Source organism: Equus asinus, chromosome 6, assembly GCF_041296235.1.
Source record: "Equus asinus isolate D_3611 breed Donkey chromosome 6, EquAss-T2T_v2, whole genome shotgun sequence".
NCBI classification, from domain to species: Eukaryota; Metazoa; Chordata; class Mammalia; order Perissodactyla; family Equidae; genus Equus; species Equus asinus.
In genome coordinates this window covers 93,164,945-93,189,476 of record NC_091795.1, presented here as the reverse complement: position 1 = coordinate 93,189,476, position 24,532 = coordinate 93,164,945, and the positions used below count along the sequence as shown (strand labels likewise).

The 24,532-nt window shown below is 49.2% G+C and overlaps 1 protein-coding gene across 6 annotated transcripts in view; it reads left to right on the top strand.

Annotated features, from left to right (window-relative positions):
- Positions 1 to 24,532, top strand: part of LPIN1 (lipin 1) — a 123,383-nt gene that overhangs the window by 37,986 nt on the left and 60,865 nt on the right. Inside the window, exon 1 of one of the 6 annotated variants that reach the window (XM_070512586.1) lies at positions 15,124 to 15,282. The exons of 4 other annotated variants lie outside the window; for them this stretch is intronic. The gene's annotated coding sequence lies outside the window, so the exon portion shown is untranslated. Of the gene's footprint in view, positions 1 to 15,123; positions 15,283 to 24,532 lie in introns of those variants that run through there. One more of the 6 variants, XM_070512587.1, reaches the window with a different exon arrangement.

Genomic DNA, 24,532 nt, shown 5'->3' with positions numbered 1-24,532 from the left:
ATTTAAGAAGCTAGCGAATATTTTTTTAGCCCCAAATTTTGGTAAGCAAGGGTTGACAAGATCTGGAGAAACTATAGAAGAGCCTAGTATTTAGTTTTTACCTATGACTTGGGCATTTCAAAGAGTTCACATATAGCTTAAATTTCTTGGAATTGCTGCTTTTTCTGCAATAACGTCTATTACAGGAATCTCTTAATAGTACGTTTAGTAGATAACGCCATGCTTTGTAAAAAACACATCAGGAATTTCCTTCCTCAAGTTTTTCTCAATTTGTTGGAGTGCAGCTCTGTGAATTACAGGCTCTTCTGGTTAGCTTGTCGTGAATTCAGAAGTCAGCAAAGAAAAACCCGATTTCATGGAAGGATCCGGCCATGCTGGGCTCCAAGCTTTCTTTGGGCTCCACTGTTGACCAGGCCTGTTCTGAGTCCAGTGCTGGTCTCAGCCAGCTCCACACAGCAGCCTTACTTAGTCCTCACTCATCTCGTCTCATCTCTCTCTCCTCCTCTGAGCGCCACCAAACGCTGACGTCATAACCCCAGTGGGGTCGTCACAATCCTGCCACCCAACAATGAGCTTTTCCTGGAGTCTTTGCAGGTGGCACCGATGAAAGGATGATGGAGAAGGAGAGAAAATGGGAGGGGAGGAGGTGAGCTGAGGGGCAAGACCAGGAGGAAAGAGAGAGAAAGGCAAGACCGGAGGGGAGCCAGCCATGCTTATCCTAACAACAGCCAAGAAGTGGTGGCCTGGCCTGCTGAGAACCAGAAAGCTAGGAGAAAGAGGAAAATCGACCAGGATGCCAACGTTCCCATGAGCAGGCACCTCTGTCTGAAGTTAATAGAAGTTCAATGGGGTCCTGCCAATATGCCCTCCAAAAGGGAGGGACAAGGCTTTTTTCTAGCAGCTAAGGTAAATGGCGGTGGGGGTGGGAGGGGTGGAGCATCATGAGGTTTCAAGCTTCCCCATGTGCTGGCTTCTCAGGCACAGAACTCACTGAAGAATGGAATCGGCGACTGAAATCTGGGGACACCTAAGCCCTATAACAAGGCTCTTGGTGTTTCAATTCTCCCTTCTGTTAACTGGTTTGCTCTGGGCTTTTATACAGGCTTATATACATCCTTATATACCTCTATTTAGTGTGATTGATTGCTTTCTCATGAAGTTCTTTGAGAACGGTAAACCATGGTCCATATTTGCTTTGTTTTGTTTTGGAGTTGGGAAAGGGTGGCTGTCAGAGCCTTCTCAAAGCAGCCAGCCCACGTTGACAGACACCCACCTGGGGCCCTGGCAGGAAACATGTGAGCAGTCCCTGAATCACTGTTTCTCCCTGGATCTCTTGCCCTTCTTTAATGGATGATGTGGCAACAGGGAGAATCAGTTTTCCTACATCCAAGCAGGACTTAAATGTGGGGGAAGCTGTGAGTGCCCTCATTTCACAGCGTGGGGTCACGACTCAACGCCGGCAGAGATGCTGGCTCTGTCCCACCTTGAGCCTGGGCAGTGATGGGTGGTGTTACTGCTGGAGCTATCCCTTTTCAGCGACTTAAAAACTGATAAATTTGGAAATGTGTTGTCCCGTCGTCAGTTCTCCATGGCAATCAATTCCTGATCATCGCTTGACTCCCTCTATAACTGGATATCTAGACCATCACAGAAGCTGTCTGCCTCAGTCGCCTTCTGCTGCCCAGCCTTCCCACCACTCTCTATGGCCTGCCCACCATGACCAGATTCACTTTCACAAAACGGAGGTTTCATAATATCTCACTCCCTGCTTATCAGCTTTTAATGGTTCTCTAGGCATTTCAGGATAAAGTACCCACTCCTGAGGCTGCCATTTGATGGCATGATGTGTTGGTCTTGGGCTGCTTTCCCATTTTAACCCCTCAACAAACCCATAAGGAACTTTTCTCTTGGATACCCTGCATAGTGAATCCTGGTCAGCTCTTGGACTTTCCCACTGCCGAACCTTTGATAAACTTGTTGACCCCCTTTACCCCTCCACTGCCCCAATCTCTTCTCTACTCATTTCCACCGGTTGTCATAACAATGATCCTTCAAGGTCTGGCTCACACTCCGTCTGCTTGAGTGAAGCCTGGGGCCTCTTTTGGCACCCACAACTCTCACAGCTCCTTCTCCCAAACTCCTTGGGCCTTTGGGTCTTTACTAATCATTTGATACTAAGGATTTGTGGCAATATTGAGCCAGTTATCTTTTTTTTTTTTAACTAAGCTGCAGAATTTACTCAAATATCACCAGTTTTTCTACTAATTACTTTTTCTGTTCCAGGATCTAATCCAGGAGTGCCAAAGGCATCGAGTTGTCCTGTCTCCTTAGTCTTCTCCAGTCTGTGGCAGTTTCTCAGTCTCTCCTTGTCTTTCACGGTCTTGACACTTTTGAAGAGTCCTCCTTAGTTCCTTTGTTAGAAGGTCCCTCAGTTTGGGTTTGTCTGATGTCTTTCCATGATTAGACTGAAGGTTTTATATTATTGCAAGAAGGTTACAGCACGTGGGGTTGCTGTGCATCGCTGGAGCTGTTAACCTTGGTCACCTGGTCAAGGTGGTGTCTGCCAGGATGTTTCACTGTAAAGCAAATTCGCTTTGTAAGGACTAAATAGTCAGAAACCATAGAACTACTCTGCTTCTGCTTTCACCTTTGCTCCTAACCTTACCTTCCACCGGTGCTCCTGCCTGCAGCAATTACCACTGTGGCATTTGAAGGCTGATTTTCTATTTCCCTCATTCTTTCGACATTTATTAATTGGAATTCTTCTTTAAGGAAGAGTTGTGTCTTCACAATTCATTTCTTTATTCAGTTATTATTGCTATCAGTATGGAGTCATGGATCTTTTTAATTATTTAGGTTGTAATCCAATAATATTATTTTGTCGGATAAATTCCAACTTTGGCCGTTGGGAGCTCTTTCAGGTCAGCCCCTGTGCTCTCTCAACATGTATCCCCATCTTCTTTCTGTCTCTCTTTCTCTCTCTTTGTTCATTTGTTTGTTCCTTCCTTCCTTCCTCCCTCCTTTCCTTTCTTTCTTTCTTTTTTGGCATTTCCTTACTTCTGGTACTACGAGATCCTCCAGGTTGACCTGGTATTTTTCTCTGCTCTGGCCCTGGAATCCACCAGTTCTCCAATGAAATCTAGTTTTTTAAATTGCAAATTGCTATTTAGAAACCAAGACCTGGGTGCCTGTCTGCTCATTGCTACTGGGGTGTCACTGCTTCTAGTCCCTCTAAGTGGAGAGAGAGAAATCTACGTAGGTATAGTAACCCATGCATAGACACACCTCTACATTTATCCATTTGTCTGTCTGTCTGTCCATCTATCTATCTATCCATCCATCTATCTACCCATCCATCCATCCATCAAATAACAAGCATGAGTTCCTATCTGACTCCAATTCAGACCACAAGGTGTATTCTAGCCTTGTCTCCCTTTACTTATTTGTAGCTTCTTTCTCCAACAGCAAGAAACCTTGCTCCTCCTATCTACAATTTATTTACTTCTATTTTCAACCCTAGGACCCAAATAAAGCAATTTAAAAATTGCTACCCATGCCCCTTTGAGAAACAAATCTATCAACTGGAGTACAGCGTTTGTATCTAGTTCTTGTAGTCTTTAGCTTTATAGGATCCAGTTGAAACACTTTTTGCCAAAGTTAGGTCGGTTCCTTTCTTCTCCATCCTCTGCAGTGTGCTGTGGCGTGTGATTAATCTGTAATAGAGTCAGTCAGGTGTCATCATCTGCATTCCATATTTACTCCTACATCCTGTTCGATTTTTAAAATTTACACACAGTAATATTATATTGCACAGTTCTATGAGTTTTGACCAATGCATGAGTCATGTACCCATCATCATATTTTCACGTCTTTATATTTAAGGTGGTGTTCTTGTGGACAGTATATAGCTAGGTCTTGCTCCTTTATCCAATCTGACAATCTTATCTTTTAGCTGGTCTATTTAATGTGATTTTTGGTGCGGCTGGATTTAAATCCACCATCTTACTGGCTGTTTTCTCTTTGTGCTATTTGTTACTTTTTCTCTTTTTCTGCCTTCACTTATGTTAACTGAACATTTTTATGATTCCATTTTATCTCTTTATTGAGTTATTACTTATATCTTTTGATTTTTTTTAGTGATTTCCAAATACTTACAATTTACATCTTTAATTAGAATTTACCTTAAAATAATAGGATAGCACTTTATGTGTAGGGTAAGGGCCTTACCACAGTCTATTTCCAAGTCTTCCCTCGCATCCTTTGTGCTTTTACTCCCACATATGCTATTAATACATGAAGCATTGCTACTATTTTTGCTTTAGACCAGGGGCTGATAAACTATGGCACATGGGCCCTATCTGCTCCACCACCTGTTTTTATAAACAAATTTTTATTGAACAAAGTCATGTCCATTTGTTTGCATATTGTCCACGGCTGCTTTTGTGCTATAATGTCAGGGCTTAGTTGCAACAAAGACTATGTGAGGGGCCGCCCCGGTGGCACAGGGGTTAAGTTCACACATTCCACTTTGGCAGCCCGGGGTTCACGGGTTTGGATCCCGGGTGCAGACCTATGCACCGCTTGTCAGAGCCATGCTGTGACAGGCGTCCCACATATAAAGTAGAGGAAGATGGGCATGGATGTTAGCTCAGGGCCAGTCTTCCTCAGCAAAAAAAGAAGAGGATTGGCAGCAGATGTTAGCTCAAGGCTAATCTTCCTAAAAAAAAAAAAAAAAGACTATGTGGCTCGCAAAGTCCACAATATTCACTCTCTGGCTCTCTTGCATGGTTTCTGGTGTAAAGTCTGTTATAATTCTTACCTTGTGCCTCTGTATAATTTCTCTTTTCTCTGACTGCCTTTGAGACTCTCTTTGCTTTTATTTTCAGAAGTTCAAATATAATATGCTTGTGTGCATGCATGTGTGTGTGTGTGAATATTTATACTGCTTAGTGTTCTTGAGATGCTTAGATCTGTGGTTTGGTGTCACTAATTTTAGAAAATTCTAGGCTATTATTTCTTTGAATATTTCTTCTGCCCTGCTGTCTCACTCTCTTCTCCTTCTGGGGTTCCATTACACGTATTCCATTCCCACAGCTCTAAGAAGTTCTGTTCTTTTTTTTTGCTTCCTCTTTTTTCTCTTTAGGTAAGGTAATTCCTAATTATCTTCCTTCGGCTTCAGTGATTCTTTCCTCAGTGTCGAGTCTACTGACGAGCCCATGGGAGATGTTCTTCATCTGTGGGACTGTATCTTTCATTTCTAGCACTTCATTTGATCCTTATAGTTTCCTTCTCTGCGGTGAAGTTACTCATCCCATCTTGCCTATTGTATACCTTACGCATTAGAGACTCTGACCTACTAATCATAGTTTTTAAAAAGTGCACGTCAGATAGTTCCAACATCTGTGTCATATCTGAGTCTGGTTCCAATTATTGCTGTCTCTCGGAAGCGTGTTGTTTTTCTTCTTGACTTTTCATTTGCCTCCTAATTTTTTCTTGAAAGCTGGGCATCTTGGGAGAACTGCAGAAACACTGACAAACTGTTTTCATCTCTAGAAACGGACCTGCTTTTCCTCCTGGTAGGCCTTTAGTGTGGGGGTTTGACATAACCGAAGCGGAAGCTGGGTTTGAGGTTTTACCCTCAGTGCGCCAAACCCTTCAAATTCCTGTGGGAACACCTTGTGTTTTAGGCTGGGGGTGGGTTTGTCAGAGAAACGTCTGCTTGCCTCTCAGCTTCAGACCCTCCCTTTGCACCGTACCTCGGAGAGGTGCACACGATGCTCTTTCCTCCCCTGCTGTTCCTGTTACCCTGCTGCTCTTGTTAGCTCAACGGTGTGGGGCGGTGGAGGGAAAAATTCTCTGTTGTATCGACTGAGCCCCAGTGGAGGCAGGCTCTCCATCTTCGGTTGTCAAAAGTCTGAATTCCTCAGTTTTTCTGTCCCTGAGCAGCAGATCTAATAACAACCATAATTTTTAAGTGCTAATGAGTGTATATGATACTTTGGAATATCTGCGACAACTTCCATGTGGCGTGAAAATATCTGTGCTTTTTTGTTGGTGCTGGTCACAGGTACTGTTAACACTATTGTGTTTTGTTGCCTACATTCATAATTGAAGGAAATCCTACTAAATTTGAGTTAGAAGTTAGTAAATATAAGATACAATTTTTTCCACATTAAGTTCATGGATTTGTGCTTTCTATCCATGGATCCTCTGGACTGCTAAGTAGCAGCCTTGGAGAGAAAAAGCACAGGATGGGCGATGGAAGATAGTAATGATAACTTGACCTGTGACCCGAATCAGGCTTGGAGAGCTTCTCTCTTGAGTTAACCGTGACCACCCTCGTTCCAGGCTTCCCTGTCTTGGCTCACTGACCCGTAGGCAGGGAAGGCCTATGTCCTGAGGACAGCAGGGCTGGTGTTGAGATATATCATAAAGAATGAAGTCTCCTCCTAACCGAGAAAATCTCTCCACAAAGGGAGAAGAGAAAGAAAAAAGATGGATTGTCAAATAAGCATTAAACCAGAATGCGATGCACACCACAGGCAATCTGCTAACAGGTTGCAAAGAGAGAAAGAAATCTCAGCACCTTATACAGCTAGGCTGATACAACTCATTACATACATGTTCTCAAGTTAAATAACTAGTCCTAAAGAAAGAGGACTTGACAGTGCTATTTGTCACACACAGTTAGTCCTAGTTCACCTGGTAATGGGGTGGCCATCTGTGTTGGCTTATTGCCTTTATCTAAAAAAAAAAAAAGGGAACTTCTGGTAATAAATTTACGACAGGAGCTGGGTGTTTTTTTGTGTGTGTGTGAGGAAGATTGTCCCTGAGCTAACATCTGTGCCAGTCTTCCTCTAGTTTATTGTGGGATGCCACCACAGCACGGCTTGATGAGTAGTGTGTAGGTCCATGCCTGGGATCCAAACCCTCAAACCCTGGACTGCCGAAGCAGGAGCTCGTTTTGAACCTTGGAGCGAGGCATGGCCCCTGCTGAAGTTAGGAGCCTACCCTCCCACGGAAACTGGGAGATGAGGGCGCCATCTTCCTTGATGTTTACATTTCAAAGAGATGGCTTCCAGGTCTATGAAACAGTTCTGAGTTGCGCAGTGCCCAAAAGCTTATTTAGCTTTTAAAAATCTTTACTTACATCTTAAAGGGGCAGAGAAAGAATTTATAATGATGAGTGTTGCACAGCAGATGCTCTAAGCAAAGGGAGGGAAGGCAGTCTTTTTCCCTTATTGCACCCGGGAAGATTGAGTTTTTCTTAATTTGCGTTGACCCTTCCACCAGAAAGGAGCAGTTGAACTGCAACTGAATAGTTCCTTTTGTAAGACCAAAGGGACGAGGGGTGGAGAGAGGGGCCAGAGGGTTACTGAGAAAGTGTTCCCGAGGATGCTGAAGGAGGGGGATGCTGCTGCTCTGTCGTCTTTGACGCTCCTTGGAGATGCATGTCATTCTACTTATGGGTGAGATTAAAGTTCCGCTTTGGGTTAAAGGAAAATTTAATTTAGCTTTCCTAAGTACAAAGGAACAAGTGCATTAATCTGGGAAATTGACTTTAATTTTCCTAAGTGGTTAGTTCCTTCCTGTGCTAATTCTTCACTATGGAAGAGAGAAGAAGGATATAAATTTATTTTTGCATTCAAACCAGGCAGTGGCCTCACATTCCAAGCCACACAGCGATGATACTTCACCACTCCCCTTCATCATGCCTTTCCACGTGCTGTTCCTTCAGCCTGAAACACCTCCCCCCACACACTTCATCTGTCAAAAGTCTTCCCCATCCTGAAGCCCCAAACCTGACACCACATTCGTTATCAGGCTCCTAAGTGTTCATAGTAGATAATAATAATAATAATAGTAATTGTTGTTGTTATGGGACTCATCAGAGCGGGCCATGCATATTGTGCCAGACATTGCACTAAGTGCTTTAGACCATTTATTCCTCCAAATAACCCTGTGAAACAGGTATTTTCACCCCAGTTTAGTAGAAAAAGAAACTGAGCGTTAGACAGGTCAAATGTTCTTTCCCCTAGATCACATGACTAGCAAGAGGTGAGGCTGGGATCAAAGCTCAGCTTGGAACCACTCCCCCACGGCACCTCCCATCAGGTCGATCCTGTCTTCCGTGCTCTTCCATAGCACTCCTCTCTCTCTTACAGCACTTACTTGTATCCAGTCTGTTGATATTTGACAGATTTAAGTAGGCCTTGAAGGAAGGCACGGGTGTCTGGCTCATGGCTCGATCTGCTACAATGTTTAGCACCGTGTCTCGGGTAACTAGGCAAAGGAAAAGGGGATGTGAGGAGAAGTGGGAAGCACTGGACTAGGGATGGACTAGAGACTCAAAGATAGCCATTCCAAGGATGTCAATGGCTTAAGACTTGTGTATTATAGCTTGCGAAGACGACCTCGGTCAATACCATTTCTCTTTTGAAATTTTGGAGTTAGAGGAGCTGAAGTGGAAGGTCTCGAGAAGGGGAGAGGTACCTGATGAGCTGCGTGTGGCCAGACTGATGAGGGAGGAGAATCTGGGAGGAAGCAGGCTGGGAGAGAGGAAGGGGGCAGCACTAACGAAGTGGAAAGAGAGCGAGCCAGAGAGAAAGCCGCCATAGTACAAGGCCCATTTCTGGAATCCCTGCCTCCTTTTAATATAGCGTGCTCCATTCACACGCAGACACACAAACACACAGTCACTCACTCTCTTTACTTGAGCTGGCTTGCGTGGGTTCCATTATACGGACATTTAGAAGAAATATAGATTACCTGTTGACCCTCGGCATGGGGGCCTGGGAGAGGAGAGCGTGGGCTTTGAGAGAGAGAATGGCGGCTGGCCAGGGTACGGGATGAGGGGAAGTGGACTCAGAACACTGGTTCTTAAACATGGCTCTACAGTGGAATCTCATGGGGAGTTTTGCAATAGGCTGATGCCACGGTCCAACCCCCAGGACTGTGGTTCATTGACGTGGGCTGTAATTTGGGCATGGAGAGTTTTAACAGTTTCCAAGGTGATTCTAATGTGTGACAAGTTTTCATAGGAAACACTGCTTTAGAACGTTAGGGGTGGGTGAGAATGTTTTCATTTATTCTGGGAACAAGAGATGATGACATCGATGACTTGAGGTCCTCAGTGTGTAGCATTACTTTCCTCAACCAACCCCAGGTTCCAGGTCAACACGAAAGAGGTTGTAATTAGGCTCCAGGAAACAAGCAGATGCCCATGTGGATGGCCATAGGTAAGCAGCACTTAGGCTCTGCATGGCAAGAGATGTTATAATTTGCTGGCAAATCCAGTTCTTTTCTGCTTTCCTAATGGTTTGTTTAGAGCTGACAAAGGATTATATCGCTTGGCATCATAGATCTCATCTTAACTAGATGCAGAGGTCTACTGGCTGAAAAGTCTAGTGGGTGAACAGTTACCCTGGATCTGGCCCAGAGCTCACAGTACTTAACAGGTTACATAGTGTCTTTGCGGGAACCCGATTTTGTTCTGGAGCCAGCTTCCCTCACTGAGGTCAGAAGTTGGATCACTATGCTTAGTTTTGTGGTCCAGACTTCTGGTGGGGCTCCACCTTCACGGCCTCATCTAAGTCTAATTAGCTCCCCATCTCCAAATGCCATCACCTTGGGAATTAGGCCTTCAACATAGAACTTTTTTTTTAAAAGATTTTATTTTTCCTTTTTCTCCCCAAAACCCCCCAGTACACAGTACATAGTTGTATATTTTTAGTTGTGGGCCCTTCTAGTTGTAGCATGTGGGATGCCACTTCAGCATGGCTTGATGAGCAGTGCCACGTCCACGCCCAGGATCCGAACCGGTGAAACCCTGGGCCACCGAAGTGGAGCGTGCAAACAACCACTCGGTCACGGGGCTGGCCCCTCAACATATAAATTTTAGGGGAACGTTCAATCCATAGCAGATGTGTTTCTAAGTTGAATTCTAAATATGTTTTCTTCTTGGGTGAATTCATCTAGCATACGCTAATATGGCCTTGCCAATGATTAAAATATTAGAAATTTAGAAATATTAGTCAGTAGTTACTGTCCAAGTTCCCTAAGTGGCCTCATTCCTGCCACCTCATCTGTCCTCTTCCTTTCCCCTCCCAACTTGCTCCATAACCCAAGAGGACCCTGCTGTGCTGTGCCTGGTGTCTCTTCTGATTGGCAAATGCTCACGCCACACCAAATAGTGTGACCACCAGTCCTGGGACTGCAAGGAGGAGACAGCTGTCACTGTGAGGCTGGGGAGGAGCTGGGGAGAAGGAGGAATCCTATAAAGCTAAGCGCAGATATACTGATAGGAAGTATCCACCAAGGGACAGAACTTCCAAGGCGTGTGGGCTGGTTCATAGAGATCAGGATCCTGCAGGCCTGCAAGTGGACCAGGAAGCGGGAACCAGGTCAGTCCCAGCAGAGATCTCTCTTGTCCTAGCCTGGCTCATTAGGAATCTCCTCCGTTTGGCCAGAGGAGAAACAGCGCCCCTCTTGAGCACAGGGGACACAGGCAGGGAGCCAGCGCTGGGCAGGGATGGGGCTGGCTGTGCTCCCCCCTCACTCCAACACAGGCCGGCCAGGGTCTTCCTTAAAGCCCTGCACACGCAGACTGCTCTGCATGGCTGTTCCCCCTCCAGCCTTCTGCTCCTCCACACTTGGCCTAGTTTAGCCCAGATCCGTGCCTGCCCAGGCCACCAAGTTCAGCTGAATCCTCTTCCTTGGGGAGTCCAGCAGATTGAATCCTGTAGTAGTGTTCAACCCTTCCGTGCGTAGCGGTGCTGAGCAGGGTGACAGTTTTTACGGGTATTTGTGCTATTGGCCGTGATTACCGACTGTATACTCACTGAGGACAGATGCCATGTCTGGTCTGGTCCCCAGTGGAGCCCACAGTGCTCTGTACAGGGCCTGGAACAGGGAGGACACTCAACAAGTGAGTGTTGAATGAAGGCTCAGGTGAGCGGGGGATGGGTGGTGGCTGCTCTCCCAGTCAGACAGCACCATCCCATCCCACTGTCATAGTGCCGCCCTGGGGGTGAGCTGCCTGTCTCTCTGCCCTGAGCCTGGGGGGTTTCCTTGCTTTGCTGCTGCACTGGGTGCATGTGGTTCCTATGAATCTTTGACTCTGCTCACTGTGTGGCCGAGGAAAGGCACATGATGCTGTCTAATGTATCTGTTAGGGTGTACTGGGGTAGCGTGGCCTCTAAGATCCCACTGTGGCCAGCTGTCAGCATCTCCCCTTGATCTCCCTGGGACTTCTTCTGCCCCCTCGGATGCCTCGCCCTGATCTGTGGTCGTCACCCTAATTCGAGGGTGGGCCCTCTGAGCTGTGGTTCCAGGCATTTGTTCCTCCTGGTTTACCCTCCTTCCTCTTCCTCTTCCTGTAGAACCTGGGGCTTCTCATACCCGCCTCTTCCCCCTCGAAGCTCGCTTTGGTCAGCCACCCAGAGGCACCCGGGGGACCCACTTCATCTCTAACGGATTTCCAGTGTCAATGCAAATAACTCACAATCCATCTATAAGTCAAAACTGGGGTGAGTTTATTGTGAGCTGACCCTAAGGACTATATAGCCTGGGAGAGTACCTTCACGAAGGAAGGGCGCATTCCAAAGAAAGGGGTGTACAGAGTGGTCATATACTGTCTTGGAACAAAAAGCATACATCACGTATGATAGGAATGTCCCTGCTACATAGTCAGAGATTGCTTTGCTGGCATAAGGTCAGTGGTCACAAGGTGAGCACAGTGGGTCAATAATTAATCCTTAGTTTCTAGGAAGAGATGCTTATCCTTAAAGAAAGGCCAATATTGGGGGAAGCTACATCCCTATCTTTAAGGGCATCATTCTTGTCTTTGGGACATTGTAAATGTTTAAAGCAGATGTACAATGCATGCTCAACCAGCCACATCAGGCCTTTTGGAAAAACAGCATCAGGCCGAGTTAGTTTTAAACCAAATGGCTTCCTCATATACTCCAATATATCCTATTGCTTGTCATTTATTCATCACCAGGCTGCTCTGTCCCCTGTCCTCTGAGCGGGTGAGGTGGCACCAGATGGTCCCTGGCTCCCACCTGATTCCTGAGGTCCTGAGCAAGGGAGTGCCCATTCTGAAGTCACCTTATCTGGGGCTCCCAGCCAAGGACTGGCCTTGCATCCCATGGAGATACCCTCCCTACCTGGGACTCCAAAGTCATTGGCGCCAGAGGTAAAGTGCAGCCCTCCGGGGGAATAATTCACTGTGTTTTCTTTGGTATCCTTTCTGTCCAGGGCATTTAGAGAGCTAACCACTGATGCCACTGCCCAGAGCTGTCAGGAGACCAGTCAATTGCACAGCTGCCTACACCGTTTCATGGGGTTCCTGTGAAGAGGGCAATTTACCCCTCCTGTCTCCCCTTCCTCTTGCAGAGCCCTTTCAGCTGTGTAGGTAGTTAATGTGGAAAACTCCAGAATTCCCAGAATAAGAGAGTTCTTGTCACTGGCTAAAAAGGGGGAGGTTTCCAGCTAGAACAGGGTGGCTTATCTTGCTTTCGTCACTTTTATACGCAGAGAAAAGTTCTGACACTTGAGGAGCTGTAATTCTTTAGCCCTGCGCATCCTCAGCAATGCTGGTGCGCTCCGGGTGTCCCTCCTAGTGGGGGAGGCCAGCAGCTGCCCAGTCCTAGAGCTGCATGAGCTGGGCGCTCTCTCTATCACGGCGGGGCTAAGCACTGAATAAACCCTTCTGGGAATCACCACTCCTTCGTGTACAGGGTTCTAGAAGTTAAAAATCTTTCAAGTCGGCAACCGTGCCACGTATTTTACATGATGACCTTTTCCACCCTGAAAGTGGAACTGTGTGTTGAGGATCTGCTCCCCGTCTTCCAGATTGTGAAAGTGGGTCTTCAGAATTGAGGATGCTTGTGTTGCTTTGCCCTGGCGTCACTCATCCCTCCTTCCTCCTCCAGCCAGCTGGAGCAAGTTTACTCAGCCCTGTGGTTCCTTCTTCTCTTCCGAGTGGGGCAGAAAGCGGCAGGTCCTGGGATTGGCCAAGGGGATCACCTCAGCTCTCCTGGCTGAGTCACAGCTAGGTCACCGCCTGGTTGCTGACAACACAGCGAGGGCCCTCTTAGGGGGACTCCAGCCAGGGCAGGATCAGAAGGGGGCCAGGACTTGGGCGAATCCCATTCAGCTAGTAGTGAAATGTGATCTAGTATTTTCTCCTCATTGCTTGTTTGAAAAAAAAATCCCTGTTTGGCCCTGTTTAGACGTTGTGGCAGTGATGGGGACAGGCTTCCTGAGGTGCCGACTTGGGGTGAACTTCAACCCCACTCTGCCTCCAAGTTCGTCATTCGTAGAATGAGCGCTTTGGACTTGATTTTCTTACGTTTTTAGACCTCTGGTCTCCAAATTTTAATAATTCAAGATTTATTTTAAACAAAGTCTTCACTCAAGCCCCTGAAGTTGGACTTTGCTTCCAGAAAGCCTTTCCAAGTAGGGTAGACTTGCTTCTCCGCCCCAAGGCCAGGCACTCCCTGGAGGGAAGGGAGGGGTGGAGAACCCAAGAGCGCTTCCTTCCGGGGCCCTGCAATCTGCAGGCAGCAGCGATGCACACCAAGCTCTGGTCTCTGATAACCTGGGGGAGGAATCTCATCTGTAAATGAGAATCCCCTTGTGTAGCCCCCTCCTCTAAATGCCAGCATGGGAGGGGGTTGCCTGCTTTCCTGGGGACAGGGGATGCCTAGATGGGAGTTACCCCAGGACCAGGTAGAGGGCATCACACACGGTGGGCTGGACAGAAGATGCATCACTTGGGCATAGCTCCCCAGGCACATGACCCCCAAACTTCTACCTAGAGCCAGGCGACTGCTCCAATGAGACCCAGATGCCTTGCCGTCAGCTCCTCTGGGATGGCTGAAAAGCATCTCAAATTCAGAGTGCCCAAACTGCCCTCCTGAATTACCTCCGTTTCTCTCATCATGGGCCACCCCAACCCCATCCATCCATTAGCCAATCCATGGGTGTTACCTCCGGAATATGTCCGAAGTCTTTCCAATTCTCAAGGCCACCCCCACCCTCACCCCGATCCGACTGGGCCACCGTCATCTCCCCTGGTTACCGGCGGTGGCAGTCTGTCGGCTCTCTCTCACTCCTGTCCCCTACAGTCCATTTTACATATAGCAGCGAAGTGATTTTTAAAAATGTAAATTAGGTCATACGATTCCCAGGTTTAAAACCCTTCTTGCAATAACTGAACTCCTTGCCTTGGCCTACAAGACCCCAAAGGTTTGGTCCCTGCTGCCCCTCCAGCTGCCCCACGGCTCTAGCCACCCGCAGAGGACTGCCTTGGAACCTTTACACTGGCTGCCTCTGCTCTCTAGAAAGCTCTGCCTCCTCCCCCTATCTTGGTAGGACTGGGGTGTTTCTTGCCATTTGGGTTTCAGTTCAAATGTGACAACCTCTGAGCATCTGCTCTAAATCATTTCACCATTAGAGATTGTTTTGTTCATAATTTGTCCCTTGCCTTGTCTCCCTGCTGGAGGATGGCAGCTCCATGGGGTCAGGGACCTGTCTCTCTTGTTCAAAGCCACATTCCCTGGTGTCTGGAACAGACCGTGGAAAGAGTACTTGCTCAGTGAATAAACGAAGCATGAGGGCTGGTCATTCGGATAAAGGAGAAAGGTGGACCAACGTTGAGACGCTGAGCATAAAGCGCAGTATGCCAACACAGCTGCCACTTTACGAAGGTTGGGGCTCAGAAGGGTTACGGGACACGCGCCCAAGTCCCTCTGCTAGGAAGAGTCAAGCCGAGGCGACAGCCGGGCCCTCGGGGGTTTCTGAGAGCAGTTGACCAGGCTGCCCCGAGTGCTGATTTTGTACGCCCACTGCGCTCCAAGGCTTCGGGAAATGTCCATCTAGCCTGTTGAATTAAATATAGGACTTTGGCTTTGGGGAGGAAAATCAGAAACATAGCCTAAGGCCCCAAGCCCACAGAAAAGCTAAGGTAGGCGATGAAGGAGAGGCTGGCGGACCCGAGCGTTCCTCCACCTCCTGTGGCCGGGCGGGCCCTGAAAGCGGCCCAGGGGCCCGTCCCTCCCGAGGCCCCTCTCCCCGCCCCACCCGCTCGCCCCGCCCACGCCCGCTCGCCCCGCCCCCGGGGCGGAGCCGCGCCGACCGGAGCGCGCGGCGCCCGGGTGTTTGCATACAAAGGCGGCCACGCGCGCGGCGCCGCCCGGCCAGGAGCTGCCTCCGTGCCGCCAGCCGCCCGGGCAGTCTTCCCGGCATATCCCGGGTCGAGCGGCGGCCACCGAGGTAGGTGCTGCAGCCTCAGCCGGCCCGGGCTGGGCTGCGCTTGGCCGGCCGGGGCGGGGCGCGGCCCGGGGCGAGGGGCACGTGGCGATGCTGGAGCGGGCCGGGCGACCGGCCGACCCGATGCCGGAGGACCGATCTCTGTCCTCGCGGTCCTTTCCGGGCAAGTGGCTCCGGCAGGGAGGCGGAGAAACAGGCCCTGGGGCCCGGCGGCCTCGCGAGCATCCCTCGGGCCTTCCCTCTCTGAGCGCCAGCGGGGCTGACCTTGGGGGCCAGGCGGACCCAGGGGGCGACCGGGGATGCCGAGACGGCGGGACCAGCTCTGTCCAGCGAGGGCGGGTGGTCCCTGCTCTGCGCCGAGGACTTGTATGAAAATCTTCCCGGGGAGGGGCGGGGGGAGGTTAGGATTCCTGCTTTGCCGTTGAGGAAACTGAGGCTCAGGGAGGTTGACCTACGTGCCCAAGGTCACACAGCTGCTGGGCGGCAGGCTGACCCCGGTTGGAAGAAACCTGGTTCTCAGAGTACGGTCAGGTCCCTCCTTGGCCAGCCTCTGCACCTTTCCTGAAGCCGAGTGGGTGCTAGGCCTTCCATCACATGCCACTGCGAATGATTTTATTTTGGGAAAGGCCAGGAAAACGTGGGATGAAAAGTAGTGTTTTGGAAATAAGCTTAAGTGCCATAGAGCCGGAGTATAGGTAACTGGCTGGTACTTTGTCTGGAGGGTGGGTGCCTGAGAAAGCAGATACCAACCCGGTTTTCGACCAGCAAGCAGGAAACTTGAACTAAAACAACTAGCAGTGTTAATTCGGAGAGTTTCTAGAACCCAGTAGTTCCCCGGATAGGAGGAATGCTTCGGAAAAGATGAGCTTGTAGCAATGTTCTTATCAGGAGTATGTGTCTTGATTGTGAAATTTACTGTTTATCCTCTGTTCCATAATTTGGGTCTTATGAATTAAATTAATTTGAGGAATATACAGTAATCGAGAAATAAACACACACTTACCCTCCCCCCTCCCCCCCAAAATGTTGGAAGATCTGAGAGTTTGTTTTATGGTTTTCGTATTTTGATAGTGCTTTGTGTTTGCCAACAGTTGTTTTATTATCAAGTTTGTTTGTGTAGGGGTGTGTTTTGGAGCTTTTATTCCTCTGTGTAGGGCCATGTGTGTTGTGGAGCTGGGCCTGGACGGACCTGGACCTGAACTTTGTGGGTCTGGAGGCCGAGTTCTGCCTTAGCTGTTGTGGGATGCTGTGCACGCGCCTCACCATCCAAGGTCTCAGTCATCAAAACCCTCACCCCTCAAGAAAGGAACGGGCTGCAGGGGCAAACCTGCTGGGTCTTGTTGCTCAGAAGAGCACTCGTGTGTTCAGGGGAGGGACTGAAGGATCTCCTGGTCCTGGGGGCCCTCGGGAACAGTGAAGAGGTCTGCCCCGGATTGGGGGAGGGGAAGGGGGACAGCCTGGCCAGAAGGAAGTCTGTGGGCCCTGCCCTTTTCCCGGTCAGCTGCACGGAGAGCCCTGGACCAGAGGGCAGGGCAGGGCAGGAGATGGAAAGATACTTTGAACGAGGTCACTGTGGCCTGCGGCGTGCTGAGGCTAGTGCGAAGAACTTGGCTTCCTAGTTAGGCGGGCCACTTAGCGCTGTATAACTTGGGCCAAAGGACTTCAATTCTTTGAGCCTCGGTTTCTTCCTCTCTGAAATGGAGAGATAGTCATACGCATTCACAATGTAAAAGTTAACTGAGATACACAAGAGCTCCTGCGACAGAATACGGGGTCAGTGATCACTGTGGTGTTATTTTTTTTTACAAGAGGAAGGCAAGGTACCAGTGAGGATGCCTATTTGTAGGACTGGGACAGTCCTGTCTGCAGTGGCCTCTGGGTGGTAAATCGTCATTACGGGACCCCCTGCTTCTTCCTGCCATCCCTTCCCACTGTGAGTTGGCCTCTCCTGGATCCTCTCTCCTCTGGGTTCAAGGTCTAAAAGGTACCTAAATGGGATGGAGTGACTTGGGCAAGCATGCCGAAGGAGACGGGCGAGGTTGCACTGGGGTGGGGGTGGCTTTTGGAGCATTTTGAGAAACATCTAGAAGGTGGTGCTCCAGTCTGGACGCTGAGGCTGGTGGTTTGACCTGTTTTTGTGCTTCAGCTTCCTCAGTGTCACTGGCCATGAGAATTTGGAGCTGTTGAGGTCCTCACGAGGAATACAGGAGGTCGTGATGCATAAGTCACGCACTGTCAGCTTTGGGGCGACTTTCCTGGGAAGGGCAAAGTCACGCTTTTTACGTTTCATTGAACCTTGGCCCAGTTTATTATGGGATAAACCCACTCACTTAAAATCAGAATGGGATTTGTGGAAAAAAGTCGGGAAAAGCTCCAAAAGGCCTGTCAGTGATTTGACAGGTTCTTAATTTGTGGAGGACTCCGGGTGCCTATTTGATGGCTGTTTCTGAAGTGCTAGCTTTCTAAGCTGTGAGTGTAGGGTCAAGAGAGAGCCAGGGGCCTGTCACCTGCTTTTGTGCCTGGCAGCCGGTCTAGCTCAGGGGACACGGGGCCCGGGTCCCTTGATTGGGGTGCACCCGGGTCCTGAAGGCCCCTCCGCCTCTGGGAAGTCTCAACTTGGATCCATGCGGAGGAGAGGTCCTCTTGACCATGGCAGGGCTCCTTCCTGTCTTCCCCCTACTTCCTTGTGTGCCCCTTTTTCTTCCTCTTTCCACGTCTTCCTGCCTCACTTCTCCCCACCTTTTATTCAACAAATAAGTGAGCCGGGCTGGGCTAGAGTGTGTGCAGGCTGGCGAGTCCTGCCCAGTACTCCGGGTCCAGGCGGACGCCAGTGGTTTTCACGGTACAGCTTGGAACCCACTAGTCTTAGGTTAGTGGGCCCACCGGCATTTTTAAAAAAGTGAAATAGAATAGAAAAGAAAATATCGGACTGGGACATACTAATATTAGGTGAGGGATTGTTTTTTGAAACTTGTTTTAGCTGCAGTGTGTGTGTGTGTGTGTGAGTGCGTGGGTGTGAGTGTGTGAGAGAGAGAGTGCCTGGGTGTGTGGGAAAGGGGTCTGGGTGTGTGGGGAGGGAGCAGCCCTCCACAGATGTCAGCCCATGGGGACCCTGGCTTCCTCCTGCTCGCAGCCGCCCCTGCTTGCTGGGGGATGCTTCAGGGTGGTTGTGCCATGTCCACTGTCCAGCTGAGAGGTCGGGTGGGGGCTCAGTCAGGAGAGGAGCAGGGAAGTTTCCACGCTGGTGATCGTGGCCACATCTCTCAACCCACTCACCAAGTTTTGTGATTCTTGCAACCACTGTGAATTTTTTGCTAGGGCTTTCCAGGAAAAAGCTGCAGGCTGTTAGAACCGAGCCGAGGCTTTGTATCGACTGCTGTTTGCTCCTGAGTGCCAGGTACTCTCTGTTGCTCACAAAGCAGACCCAGCGACCGAGACTTGCCTGAGACACCTGTTTGCGGGCTGCTTGTGGGACAGGTGAGCCCATTGACATCGTGTGACTTGTTCCCGGGAAGTCCTCTATCTCCTGGGACACGGACGCTCTCTTCCTGGTGACATCTTCCTCCGCATTCCTGGATCTCTTAGGCGTACACCTTGGTTTACAAAAGACGAGAGAGAAGTGTCAAGACAAGTTAGAGTTGGGGAAAACCAACCCCACCGCCCAGCAGGGCGCAGGAGCCCTGCCCACGTCTGTTTTGACAGAAGGATTTTCTGCCATACATAATTGTAGAACACTGCCCAATCTTGGGTTGCCTTTGGGCCCGGATTTTTGCACAAAATGGAAATATATTACCCCATTGGAATATAAACATACCGTTCCAATATTTTTTTATGAATTTCAGCCAGTAGTGTTCTTTGCCCCTTCTTTTTGAGAAGGTATAATTTAAATAGATATATAGAAAGTACTCTCAGGCAGGAGCCGTAATTCAAAGCACAGCCTTTGTCTGGAGCCGTTTGTGACCCCACGGTTGGCTGTCATTTGGCAGTTGGCTGTCATTTGGCGAGTGCACTTTGAAGAGTACTTAGTGTGTACCACCTCACAGCAATCCTGTGGGGGGCGCTGCTGAAGTCATCCCATTTCATAGATACGAAACTGAGGTGCTGAGAGGTTAAGAACCTGCTCAGGGTCACAGGTGGTGGAGCTGGGCTGTGAACACCGACTGGCTCCTGCACAGCCTGCCTTCTTGCCCCTGAGCTGTAGGCAGCGCTCTCGAACGCCCGGGTGACCTTACTGTCTGTGAATTGCTGGAGTGGGGTGGGCAGGGGTCAGATAGAAGTTGAAGTCGCAAGAGCAGGGCATCCTTTTTGACCAGACACAGACTTGGACGGAGAGCTCCTGCAGATGTGGAACGGACGAGGCAGAGCCCTCTGCTCGGTTAGTGACTAGATACAAGCCAGAGGATTGGGCTCTGACCTGGACCTGTTTTGCCCAGCACGTTGGTCACGCTGTGGTTTGGGTGTCTCCATCCCTGCTGTCCAGTCCTTTTGAGCCCCTTGGCAGGGACCTGAGAACACTCATCACAGGGATTATAAGATCCGAGCCTTGGCAAAATCCCGATGCTGGAAGAGCAGAGCGGTCACCCGTCTGACCTTGTGACCAATGCAGGAGCCCCCCCCACCACCCCCTCCTGTCTCAGCAGTTCTGGTGGCGGGGAGACCCTGACACTGAGCTGGCCAGAGTTTTCTATCCCTCCCGTGGTCCTCCGAGGTCATGAATGTTGAAGTAGTACATGCACATGTGAAAACCAAACGCCGGAAACCAACACCATGGAAACACTTAGGATGGAAGGGAAGGTCTCCCGGTCCGCAGGTGGAATGTACATGAGGCTGGAAATTTTTGTCTATCAGAATGTGTGTAAATGGAATTCTTAAAAAATGAGCTCATATTCTAAACACTTGTATTTTTTTCCCACTGAATATATACCTTTTTGTGTTAGTATTTGTGGAGGTACCTCCCCCCTCCCCATTGTGTTAAACAGCCTCGTGACGTTCCATTGTGTGGAGTGAGTGGTCCATCATTTCTTTAACCAGAGTCGTATAGATACTTGTTTGTGATTTTCCCTGTTATAATTGATGCTGCAATTACTGTTCTCTACATTGATCTTAGAGCAGCAGAATTGCTGGGGTTTGCTAGAACGTGCAAACAATGACAGATGTGGCCGCGGTGCTCACTCTGTTATTAGTTATTACCCAGCAGCTGGGAGTGACGACGGTTTGTTCCCCGCTCCCTCCAGCCCTGGGGTTTTTATGAAATGCTCTGATTTGGGACCACCTGGAAGGCCTCCTCTGATTTGCATATCTTAAATTATGAATGGGGCTGACTCTCTTCTTGCAGGTCATTGATCAGATGGGTTTCTTGTTCTGTGAACTCTGTCTATAAATTTTGCCCATTTTTCTGTTGGGTTGGTGTGAGGCCATCTTCAACTGCCCCCGATATTCCAGAGGTAGATGGTGTTAGCAAAAGCTGCAGTTATGAAAGCTATGGTTGGGGCTTTGAATTTTGGCAGAAGTTCCAAGAAAGCAGTGTTTCTTGGCAATTTTTGGAGACCAGAGAAGAATTCTGCCAGTTTTGGATGAAATGCTGATTTTTGTTAACCAGGCGTGAAGTCATGAGACCTCCGTGACCTCATCTGGACAAATGTTAGCAGAGTGGCCCTTCTGGAGCCGTGCGGGTCGGGCTCACTAATGCATTTGAACACCTGCTGTGTGCGGGGAGCTGTACAGATTAGCTTCAGTGTGGATGGCCCGCTGTGTGGAGGCCTCTGCTCCCTGCATGTGTGGAGGGCTGGGCGCCCACTTTCCTAACTCACTTCTGCGGGGTGACAGCAGCCTCGCTTCCGGACGCCCTCACTCCCCACACCTCCCACTGTACCCTCCTTCTGGCAGAATCGCCTGGAGCTGGCTCTCCCCTTCCGAGGTCTGGAGGCTGACCTGCTGAATCAGAAGGGGCTTTGGTGTGGGGCCTCTAGGACCAGCGGTTTTTGCTGCCTCATCACTTTTCTTAGGAAGTGTTAGTCTGACTTGCAGGCTTTTTAAAAACATGGCAAGCTTTGCTAGTGAATTTTCTCATTTTGGACCGGAGTATCTCCTGAAGAACACTTGCATGCTCAGAAAGTCCCCGAATACTCAAGGATGTTGACAGACACGGAACTTTGCTCAGTCCAGAGCTGGCGAGAGGGAAGTGACTTGCCCGTGTAGTGGGGGAAGGGCTGAAACTCAGGTATCTTGACTTCTAGTCTGGTGTTCTTTTGCATCATGCTGCATCTAAGTCATACTTCCCTTTTTGTCATTTATATGTAATTTATCATCCTTACCAGCTGATAAGTATCAGTCCGGAATGTTCTGAAGAAAGACTTCCTCTTTGCTGTTCATATAAATCACAAGAGGAAGATAGGCTATTTATAAACTAATTTCATTTTCATGCAAGTCTTATTAGTTATTATACCATTTTTGGGATTTCTTATAAATCATCTTTTTTTTTAATGCATTGGATGAAACTGGCGTTTATCGTGTAGCCTTCCAGGTGGATGTGACCTTGGCCGACCCCAGGGGCTGCATGATGTTTGTGTTTCTACCAGAGCTGGTCAGGCCTCAGACTTGGGCCCCAGATGTGGAGACAGAGACTGGAATGTTCTCGGGGAGAGCAGGCAGGGGTGGTGTCTGCCGGCCCCCCCCAATCCCCATGAGGCCCAGTGAGGCTGACAGCGCCTTCCTCGAGTGGAAGCTGTCAGATGACCCAGGACCACCAGGAGAATGAAGAGTGAGTTGTCTCCAGGCTTCAATGACCTTTGGGGAGACCCCCAGGGAGGCAGATTTTGTCATACTCTTGGGGAAGAACCATGCTAACTAAAAGCCAAGTGGCTTAAATACTCCTAGTGATGGAGCGCTCACTCTCCCAAGGCAAATTCTTCAGAAAGTTTATAAGTTGATAAGTTTTCAGAAAGGTTATAAATGAACAATGATGTTCAATTGTGGAGTAACTGAGCCAGTTAAGGTATAAGACTTTAAGCTTCTCTGCGGCTGGAATGAATCTTTCCTGGTGCCAAACCCAGAGCAGGGTGCAGAGCAGGCACTGTGTGGTCTCTGCCGCATGGAGGGAGGAGTGGATGTGTGGAGGGAGGGGTGGGTGTGGGCTAGTCACTCACCTGTGCTCAGAGACAACTTTCAGACATTCGAGGTGGATCAGGATAAAAAGGAGGAGGGGATGCTTTATCCATGAGAATTTTGACTTCCCTAGTAAAACCTCTTTGCCCTTTTTCTTCATTAATTCAGAAGTAATGAGACCTCTTTCAGAGCTGCGGGCTCCATAGGGTTTTCCTCTGACTTTGAGAGCTGGTGGCAGGGCTCAGCTGAGTCCGGGTGACTGACCTGAGCACTGTTTTAGCTGTGTGTGCCCCCTGGAGATGGCAGAGGGCGAGGCTGGTCTGCTGCCCCTGGACCGACTGGCAAGCACAGGCATACCTCTGGAGCATGCCGACCGATTTCCAAACCAGACACCGGCTTAGGAAAAGGAAAAACTGTCATGTACCACAGTGGATGATGTTGGCCTTGCCATTGGAGCAGTGAAAATGTTTTCACATCCTGTGCGTTACAGGTACTTCCTGCACATCTCAGCAGGTAGAAAGTCTGTGTGTGACCTCACATGTAGGTCGGATGGTCCAGTCATCCAGGAGCTGTGCAGGATTGTCACGGTTTTGGACACAGACTTACCTGGATTTGAGTGCTGCTTCCGCCCCTGGCTGCGCTGGGACCCTGAGCAAGTTACATAAACTCTACGGTTCAGTTTCCTTCTCTGCAAAGCGGGAAAATTATATCCTTTGCATCATTATGATAAACAAGTAAACAATTTAAATTATTATTGTCACTCTCTGGACAGTGCACCACCCTTAACGGAATGTGGAAATGCACAGTGGATTTAAAGGTTTATGTTGCTCTGGTTCCGTGCTGTTACTGTCTTTGCCTGGTGTTGCCAGTAAACGTGGATATTTAGAGTCTCTCAGATGTGCTCATTGAAGCCCTGTAGCTGGCTGGCTGGGACACGACTGTCGGCTTGCTCAGTGTCTGTTGGCCCGCAAGAGAGGAGCGGGGTCTGTCTGCGGGGTGCCCTGCTCCTGCTGCCCTCGGCAGGGACGCAGGCAGGAGGCCTCCCCGGCCTGATGGTGGGTTGGTTTGTCCACTGAGAAGTCCCCTGGATGCGCCTAAACCCAGATTCCCCAGGCGTCCCTCCAGCACCTGCTGTGAGGGGAGAGGTGACAGCAGACGGTGTGTCTGCCCACCGTGTGCTCAGGCGGGGGGTGGTGGCAGGTCGCCCCCGGAAATGATGAATCGTTCTCAGGATGAAAGTGGCAAAGAAATGTTCAGATCACAGACCGAATAAAGGAGGGTTTGACCTTTTGGTGCTTGCAGGCTGGGGGAAGGGTTTTGAATTTACCTTCTGAGAGGCCCCGAGGAGGACTGCCTTGTGAAAATATCCCATGCAGAGCCAGCGACTCAGGCTGATTTCTCTGGTCACTTCCTCAGGGAGGTGCCAGCAGTAAGAAGTACCTTCTGCCCTGGGCTCTCCCCGGGGCAAAGAGCTTTTCCAAGTCCTCACCGTGGTTCATGCTCCCCAGGACAGCCGGTTAGGCTTCCTCAGAGGGGTATTGCTGCCTTGCTCCTGTGCACAGCTTGCACATGCTGGAGGAGGACGCATACATCCAGGCCTTCTGACCCCAAATTTTGTGCAGTTTCTGTTTCTCAGGCTCTTATCCTTTACATTTCATGGCCTGTCTGTGGGCAAGAAAAGCCTTACGAACCTGTTATTTAAATTGGGTTTACGGTGAATTTTGTTTGGGGCCTGGTCTTTATGTCCCTGGGAGAGAACTATTCCTGTTTTCTTAATTTCCTCTAATTTTTAAATTTTAGCACTTTTTGCCCTCATACCCAAACTTGCCAAGCTACTTCAGAGGTGGTGGGTGCATTTTGACGCCTGCATGTCTGGAATTTTTTGTGATGGAACAACAGCAACAAAAACCCCATGCAGCCTTCCCCTCCCCTCCCGTCCCCAACACAAACAAAACAGCCTCTGGGTTCTTGACTTGGGATGAAGACTTGTTTTCATGATGTTACTATGAGCAGGTCATAGAATCATAAACTCAGAGCCCCATCAAGTTCTTGAATTCCCTCTACAACCTCTTTGCCAGGTGGTGGCTGAGACTCTTTGAATGCTTCCCTTGATGGTGGGCTCACTCCCTATAATGAGTCAGTTCTCCTT